The following is a 9,242-nucleotide window of genomic DNA, read 5'->3' as shown; positions in this document are numbered from 1 at the left end:
AAAAAAAAAAAAAAAACGATGACCCGGGACCTGTCGTCAAAATCCCAAAAGTATGAAAAAACAATAAAACATGACCCGGGACTTGAACTCAATTTCTTTGTGGATGGAGCTTAACAGCCATCAGTTTAAAGAATATCTTTTGCCTTTTAACCATGATAGGAAAGTATGAAAAAAAAAAAAAAACGATGACCCGGGACCTGTCGTCAAAATCCCAAAAGTGTGAAAAAAAAAAACATGACCCGGGACCTGTCGTCAAAATCCCAAAAGTATGAGAAAAAAAACAAAAACAAAACATGACCCGGGACTTGAACTCAATATTTTTGTGGATGGAGCTTAACTGCCATCAGTTTAAACAATATCTTTTGCCTTTTAACCATGATAGGAAAGTATGAAAAAAAAAAAAAACGATGACCCGGGACCTGTCGTCAAAATCCCAAAAGTATGAGAAAAAAAAAAAAAAAGAACATGACCCAGGACTTGAACTCAATTTCTTTTTGGATGCAGCTTTACTGCCATCAGTTTAAAGAATATCTTTTGCCTTTTAACAATGATAGGAAAGTATGAAAAAAAAAAAAAAACAATGACCCGGGACCTGTCGTCAAAATCCCAAAAGTATGAAAAAAAAAAAAAAAACGATGACCCGGGACCTGTCGTCAAAATCCCAAAAGTATGAGAAAAAAAAAAAAAAAAACATGACCCGGGACTTGAACTCAATTTCTTTGTGGATGGAGCTTAACTGCCATCAGTTTAAAGAATATATTTTGCCTTTTAACCATGATAGGAAAGTATGAAAAAAAAAAAAAAAACGATGACCCGGGACCTGTCGTCAAAATCCCAAAAGTATGAAAAAACAAAAAAACAAAAAAAAACATGACCCGGGACTTGAACTCAATTTCTTTGTGGATGGAGCTTAACAGCCATCAGTTTAAAGAATATCTTTTGCCTTTTAACAATGATAGGAAAGTATGAAAAAAAAAAAAAAAACGATGACCCGGGACCTGTCGTCAAAATCCCAAAAGTATGAGAAAAAAAAAAAAAAAAAACATGACCCGGGACTTGAACTCAATTTCTTTGTGGATGGAGCTTAACAGCCATCAGTTTAAAGAATATCTTTTGCCTTTTAACCATGATAGGAAAGTATGAAAAAAAAAAAAAAAACGATGACCCGGGACCTGTCGTCAAAATCCCAAAAGTATGAAAAAACAAAAAAACAAAAAAAAACATGACCCGGGACTTGAACTCAATTTCTTTGTGGATGGAGCTTAACAGCCATCAGTTTAAAGAATATCTTTTGCCTTTTAACCATGATAGGAAAGTATGAAAAAAAAAAAAAAACGATGACCCGGGACCTGTCGTCAAAATCCCAAAAGTGTGAAAAAAAAAACATGACCCGGGACCTGTCGTCAAAATCCCAAAAGTTTGAGAAAAAAAAAACATGACCCGGGACCTGTCGTCAAAATCCCAAAAGTATGAGAAAAAAAACAAAAAAAAAACATGACCCGGGACTTGAACTCAATATTTTTGTGGATGGAGCTTAACTGCCATCAGTTTAAACAATATCTTTTGCCTTTTAACCATGATAGGAAAGTATGAAAAAAAAAAAAAAACGATGACCCCGGGACCTGTCGTCAAAATCCCAAAAGTATGAAAAAAAAAAAACATGACCCGGGACCTGTCGTCAAAATCCCAAAAGTATGAGAAAAAAAACAAAAAAAAAACATGACCCGGGACTTGAACTCAATATTTTTGTGGATGGAGCTTAACTGCCATCAGTTTAAACAATATCTTTTGCCTTTTAACAATAATAGGAAAGTATGAAAAAAAAAAAAAAAACGATGACCCGGGACCTGTCGTCAAAATCCCAAAAGTATGAGAAAAAAAACAAAAAAAAACATGACCCGGGACTTGAACTCAATTTTTTTGTGGATGGAGCTTTACTGCCATCAGTTTAAAGAATATATTTTGCCTTTTAACCATGATAGGAAAGTATGAAAAAAAAAAAAAAAAAACGATGACCCCGGGACCTGTCGTCAAAATCCCAAAAGAATGAAAAAAAAAAAACATGACCCGGGACTTGAACTCAATTTTTTTGTGGATGGAGCTTAACAGCCATCAGTTTAAAGAATATCTTTTGCCTTTTAACCATGATAGGAAAGTATGAAAAAAAAAAAAAAAACGATGACCCGGGACCTGTCGTCAAAATCCCAAAAGTATGAGAGAAAAAACAAAAAAAAAACATGACCCGGGACTTGAACTCAATTTCTTTGTGGATGGAGCTTAACTGCCATCAGTTTAAAGAATATCTTTTGCCTTTTAACCATGATAGGAAAGTATGAAAAAAAAAAAAAAAACGATGACCCGGGACCTGTCGTCAAAATCCCAAAAGTATGAAAAAACAAAAAAACTAAAAAAAATATGACCCGGGACTTGAACTCAATTTTTTTGTGGATGGAGCTTAACTGCCATCAGTTTAAAGAATATATTTTGCCTTTTAACCATGATAGGAAAGTATGAAAAAAAAAAGAACGATGACCCGGGATCTGTCGTCAAAATCCCAAAAGTATGAAAAAACAAAAAAACAAAAAAAAACATGACCCGGGACTTGAACTCAATTTCTTTGTGGATGGAGCTTAACAGCCATCAGTTTAAAGAATATCTTTTGCCTTTTAACCATGATAGGAAAGTATGAAAAAAAAAAAAAAACGATGACCCGGGACCTGTCGTCAAAATCCCAAAAGTGATAAATGTCAGTGCTTTTTTTTTTTTTTTTTAAACAGCTGTCGGAATCCGTTCCCCCACCCTCACCATAAGTTTAAAGAATATTTTTTGCCTTTTAACCATGATAGGACAATATGAAAAAAAAAAAAAAAAACGATGACCCGGGACCTGTCGTCAAAATCCCAAAAGTGTTAAATGTCAGTGCTTAGACCACTAGGCTATAGGGGACAAGTGTAAAACAAAAGTTTGTTGAGTATTTGAACCTCACTGCTAAGAAACAGGAGAGGGGGGGAACAGAATCCAACGGCAAAAAAACAGCTGTCGGAATCCGTTCCCCCACCCTCACCATCAGTTTAAAGAATATTTTTTGCCTTTTAACCATGATAGGACAGTATGAAAAAAAAAAAAATTGATGACCCGGGACCTGTCGTCAAAATCCCAAAAGTATGAAAAAACAAAAAAACAAAAAAAAATATGACACGGGACTTGAACTCAATTTCTTTGTGGATGGAGCTTAACTGCCATCAGTTTAAAGAATATCTTTTGCCTTTTAACCATGATAGGAAAGTATGAAAAAAAAAAAAAAAAACGATGACCCGGGACCTGTCGTCAAAATCCCAAAAGTATGAAAAAAAAAAAAACATGACCCGGGACTTGAACTCAATTTTTTTGTGGATGGAGCTTAACTGCCATCAGTTTAAAGAATATATTTTGCCTTTTAACCATGATAGGAAACTATGAAAAAAAAAAAAAAACGATGACCCGGGACCTGTCGTCAAAAATCCCAAAAGTATGAAAAAACAAAAAAACAAAAAAAAACATGACCCGGGACTTGAACTCAATTTCTTTGTGGATGGAGCTTAACTGCCATCAGTTTAAAGAATATCTTTTGCCTTTTAACCATGATAGGAAAGTATGAAAAAAAAAAAAAAACGATGACCCGGGACCTGTCCTCAAAATCCCAAAAGTATGAAAAAACAAAAAAAAACAAAAAAAAACATGACCCGGGACTTGAACTCAATTTCTTTGTGGATGGAGCTTAACTGCCATCAGTTTAAAGAATATTTTTTGCCTTTTAACCATGATAGGACAATATGAAAAAAAAAAAAAAAAAACGATGACCCGGGACCTGTCGTCAAAATCCCAAAAGTGTTAAATGTCAGTGCTTAGACCACTAGGCTATAGGGGACAAGTGTAAAACAAAAGTTTGTTGAGTATTTGAACCTCACTGCTAAGAAACATGAGAGGGGGGAACAGAATCCGACGGCAAAAAAACAGCTGTCGGAATCCGTTCCCCCACCCTCACCATCAGTTTAAAGAATATGTTTTGCCTTTTAACCATGATAGGACAGTATGAAAAAAAAAAAAAAAAAAAAAAACGATGACCCGGGACCTGTCGTCAAAATCCCAAAAGTGATAAATGTCAGTGCTTTTTTTTTTTTTTTTTTTTTTTTTTTAAACAGCTGTCGGAATCCGTTCCCCCACCCTCACCATCAGTTTAAAGAATGTTTTTTGCCTTTTAACCATGATAGGACAGTATGAAAAAAAAAAATGAAAAAAAAAAACGATGACCCGGGACCTGTCGTCAAAATCCCAAAAGTGATAAATGTCAGTGCCTTTTTTTTTTTTTAACAGCTGTCGGAATCCGTTCCCCCACCCTCACCATCAGTTTAAAGAATATGTTTTGCCTTTTAACCATGATAGGACAGTATGAAAAAAAAAAAAAAAAAAAAAAACGATGACCCGGGACCTGTCGTCAAAATCCCAAAAGTGATAAATGTCAGTGCTTTTTTTTTTTTTTTTTTTTTTTTTTTAAACAGCTGTCGGAATCCGTTCCCCCACCCTCACCATCAGTTTAAAGAATATTTTTTGCCTTTTAACCATGATAGGACAGTATGAAAAAAAGAAAAAAAACGATGACCCGGGACCTGTCGTCAAAATCCCAAAAGTATGAAAAAAAAAAAAAAAAAAAACATGACCCGGGACTTGAACTCAATTTCTTTTTGGATGGAGCTTAACTGCCATCAGTTTAAAGAATATCTTTTGCCTTTTAACAATGATAGGAAAGTATGGAAAAAAAAAAAAAACGATGACCCGGGACCTGTCGTCAAAATCCCAAAAGTATGAAAAAAAAAAAACATGACCCGGGACTTGAACTCAATTTTTTTGTGGATGGAGCTTAACTGCCATCAGTTTAAAGAATATATTTTGCCTTTTAACTATGATAGGAAAGTATGAAAAAAAAAAAAAAAACGATGACCCGGGACCTGTCGTCAAAATCCCAAAAGTATGAAAAAACAAAAAAACAAAAAAAAACATGACCCGGGACTTGAACTCAATTTCTTTGTGGATGGAGCTTAACTGCCATCAGTTTAAAGAATATCTTTTGCCTTTTAACCATGATAGGAAAGTATGAAAAAAAAAAAAAAACGATGACCCGGGACCTGTCGTCAAAATCCCAAAAGTATGAAAAAAAAAAAACATGACCCGGGACTTGAACTCAATTTTTTTGTGGATGGAGATTAACTGCCATCAGTTTAAACAATATCTTTTGCCTTTTAACAATAATAGGAAAGTATGAAAAAAAAAAAAAAAACCGATGACCCGGGACCTGTCGTCAAAATCCCAAAAGTATGAGAAAAAAAACAAAAAAAAACATGACCCGGGACTTGAACTCAATTTTTTTGTGGATGGAGCTTAACTGCCATCAGTTTAAACAATATCTTTTGCCTTTTAACAATGATAGGAAAGTATGAAAAAAAAAAAAAAAAAACGATGACCCGGGACCTGTCGTCAAAATCCCAAAAGTATGAGAAAAAAAAAAAAAAAAAACATGACCCGGGACTTGAACTCAATTTCTTTGTGGATGGAGCTTTACTGCCATCAGTTTAAAGAATATCTTTTGCCTTTTAACAATGATAGGAAAGTATGAAAAAAAAAAAACGATGACCCGGGACCTGTCGTCAAAATCCCAAAAGTATGAGAAAAAAAACAAAAAAAAACATGACCCGGGACTTGAACTCAATTTTTTTGTGGATGGAGCTTAACTGCCATCAGTTTAAACAATATCTTTTGCCTTTTAACAATGATAGGAAAGTATGAAAAAAAACAAAAAACGATGACCCGGAACCTGTCGTCCAAATCCCAAAAGTATGAAAAAACAAAAAAACAAAAAAAAACATGACCCGGGACTTGAACTTAATTTCTTTGTGGATGGAGCTTAACTGCCATCAGTTTAAACAATATCTTTTGCCTTTTAACAATGATAGGAAAGTATGGAAAAAAAAAACAAAAAACGATGACCCGGGACCTGTCGTCAAAATCCCAAAAGTATGAAAAAAAAAAAAAAAAAACCATGACCCAGGACTTGAACTCAATTTCTTTTTGGATGCAGCTTTACTGCCATCAGTTTAAAGAATATCTTTTGCCTTTTAACAATGATAGGAAAGTATGAAAAAAAAAAAAACGATGACCCGGGACCTGTCGTCAAAATCCCAAAAGTATGAAAAAACAAAAAAACAAAAAAAAACATGACCCGGGACTTGAACTCAATTTCTTTGTGGATGGAGCTTAACTGCCATCAGTTTAAAGAATATCTTTTGCCTTTTAACCATGATAGGAAAGTATGAAAAAAAAAAAAAAAACGATGACCCGGGACCTGTCGTCAAAATCCCAAAAGTATGAAAAAACAAAAAAACTAAAAAAAATATGACCCGGGACCTGTCGTCAAAATCCCAAAAGTATGAAAAAAAAAAAACATGACCCGGGACTTGAACTCAATTTCTTTGTGGATGGAGCTTAACTGCCATCAGTTTAAAGAATATCTTTTGCCTTTTAACCATGATAGGAAAGTATGAAAAAAAAAAAAAAAAAAACGATGACCCGGGACCTGTCGTCAAAATCCCAAAAGTGTGAAAAAAAAAAAAAAAAAAACATGACCCGGGACTTGAACTCAATTTTTTTGTGGATGGAGCTTAACTGCCATCAGTTTAAAGAATATATTTTGCCTTTTAACCAAGATAGGAAAGTATGAAAAAAAAAAAAAAACGATGACCCGGGACCTGTCGTCAAAATCCCAAAAGTATGAAAAAACAAAAAAAAAACAAAAAAAATATGACCCGGGACTTGAACTCAATTTCTTTGTGGATGGAGTTTAACTGCCATCAGTTTAAAGAATATCTTTTGCCTTTTAACCATGATAGGAAAGTATAAAAAAAAAAAAAAAAAAACGATGACCCGGGACCTGTCGTCAAAATCCCAAAAGTATGAAGAAAAAAAAAACATGACCCGGGACTTGAACTCAATTTTTTTGTGGATGGAGCTTAACTGCCATCAGTTTAAAGAATATATTTTGCCTTTTAACCATGATAGGGAAGTATGAAAAAAAAAAAAAAAACGATGACCCGGGACCTGTCGTCAAAATCCCAAAAGTAGTGAAAAAAAAATCATGACCCGGGACTTGAACTCAATTTTTTTGTGGATGGAGCTTAACTGCCATCAGTTTAAAGAATATCTTTTGCCTTTTAACCATGATAGGAAAGTATGAAAAAAAAAAAAAAAAACGATGACCCGGGACCTGTCGTCAAAATCCCAAAAGTATGAGAAAAAAAAAAAAAAAACATGACCCGGGACTTGAACTCAATTTTTTTGTGGATGGAGCTTAACTGCCATCAGTTTAAAGAATATCTTTTGCCTTTTAACCATGATAGGAAAGTATGAAAAAAAAAAAAAAAAACGATGACCCGGGACCTGTCGTCAAAATCCCAAAAGTATGAGAAAAAAAAAAAAAAAACCTTGACCCGGGACTTGAACTCAATTTTTTTGTGGATGGAGCTTAACTGCCATCAGTTTAAACAATATCTTTTGCCTTTTAACAATAATAGGAAAGTATGAAAAAAAATAAAAATAACGATGACCCGGGACCTGTCGTCAAAATCCCAAAAGTATGGGAAAAAAAACAAAAAAAAACATGACCCGGGACTTGAACTCAATTTCTTTTTGGATGCACCTTAACTGCCATCAGTTTAAAGAATATCTTTTGCCTTTTAACTATGATAGGAAAGTATGAAAAAAAACAAAAAACGATGACCCGGGACCTGTCGTCAAAATCCCAAAAGTATGAAAAAACAAAAAAACAAAAAAAAACATGACCCGGGACTTGAACTCAATTTCTTTGTGGATGGAGCTTAACTGCCATCAGTTTAAAGAATATCTTTTGCCTTTTAACTATGATAGGAAAGTATGAAAAAAAAAAAAAAACGATGACCCGGGACCTGTCGTCAAAATCCCAAAAGTATAAAAAAAAAAAATAAAAAAAAACATGACCCGGGACTTGAACTCAATTTCTTTTTGGATGGAGCTTAACTGCCATCAGTTTAAAGAATATATTTTGCCTTTTAACCATGATAGGAAAGTATGAAAAAAAAAAAAAAACGATGACCCGGGACCTGTCGTCAAAATCCCAAAAGTATGAAAAAACAAAAAAAAAAAAAAAAACATGACCCGGGACTTGAACTCAATTTTTTTGTGGATGGAGCTTAACTGCCATCAGTTTAAAGAATATATTTTGCCTTTTAACCATGATAGGAAAGTATGAAAAAAAAAAAAAAACGATGACCCGGGACCTGTCGTCAAAATCCCAAAAGTATGAAAAAACAAAAAAAAACATGACCCGGGACCTGTCGTCAAAAACCCAAAAGTATGAAAAAACAAAAAAACAAAAAAAAACATGACCCGGGACTTGAACTCAATTTCTTTGTGGATGGAGCTTAACTGCCATCAGTTTAAAGAATATCTTTTGCCTTTTAACCATGATAGGAAAGTATGAAAAAAAAAAAAAAACGATGACCCGGGACCTGTCGTCAAAATCCCAAAAGTGATAAATGTCAGTGCTTTTTTTTTTTTTTTAAACAGCTGTCGGAATCCGATCCCCCACCCTCACCATCAGTTTAAAGAATATGTTTTGCCTTTTAACCATGATAGGACAGTATGAAAAAAAAAAAAAAAAAAAAACCGATGACCCGGGACCTGTCGTCAAAATCCCAAAAGTGTTAAATGTCAGTGCTTTTTTTTTTTTTTTTTAAACAGCTGTCGGAATCCGTTCCCCCACCCTCACCATCAGTTTAAAGAATATGTTTTGCCTTTTAACCATGATAGGACAGTACGAAAAAAAAAAAAAAAGATGACCCGGGACCTGTCGTCAAAATCCCAAAAGTGATAAATGTCAGTGCTTTTTTTTTTTTTTTTAAACAGCTGTCGGAATCCAATCCCCCACCCTCACCATCAGTTTAAAGAATGTTTTTTGCCTTTTAACCATGATAGGACAGTATGAAAAAAAAAATGAAAAAAAAAAACGATGACCCGGGACCTGTCGTCAAAATCCCAAAAGTGTTAAATGTCAGTGCTTTTTTTTTTTTTTTTTTTAAACAGCTGTCGGAATCCGATCCCCCACCCTCACCATCAGTTTAAAGAATATGTTTTGCCTTTTAACCATGATAGGACAGTATGAAAAAAAAAAAAAAAAA

The sequence above is a fragment of the Phoxinus phoxinus genome (genome assembly GCF_949152265.1).
Source record: "Phoxinus phoxinus genome assembly, chromosome: 7".
In the NCBI taxonomy this organism is placed as follows: domain Eukaryota; kingdom Metazoa; phylum Chordata; class Actinopteri; order Cypriniformes; family Leuciscidae; genus Phoxinus; species Phoxinus phoxinus.
The sequence above is the reverse complement of the archived record's forward strand: the minus strand, read 5'-3'. Positions refer to the sequence as shown.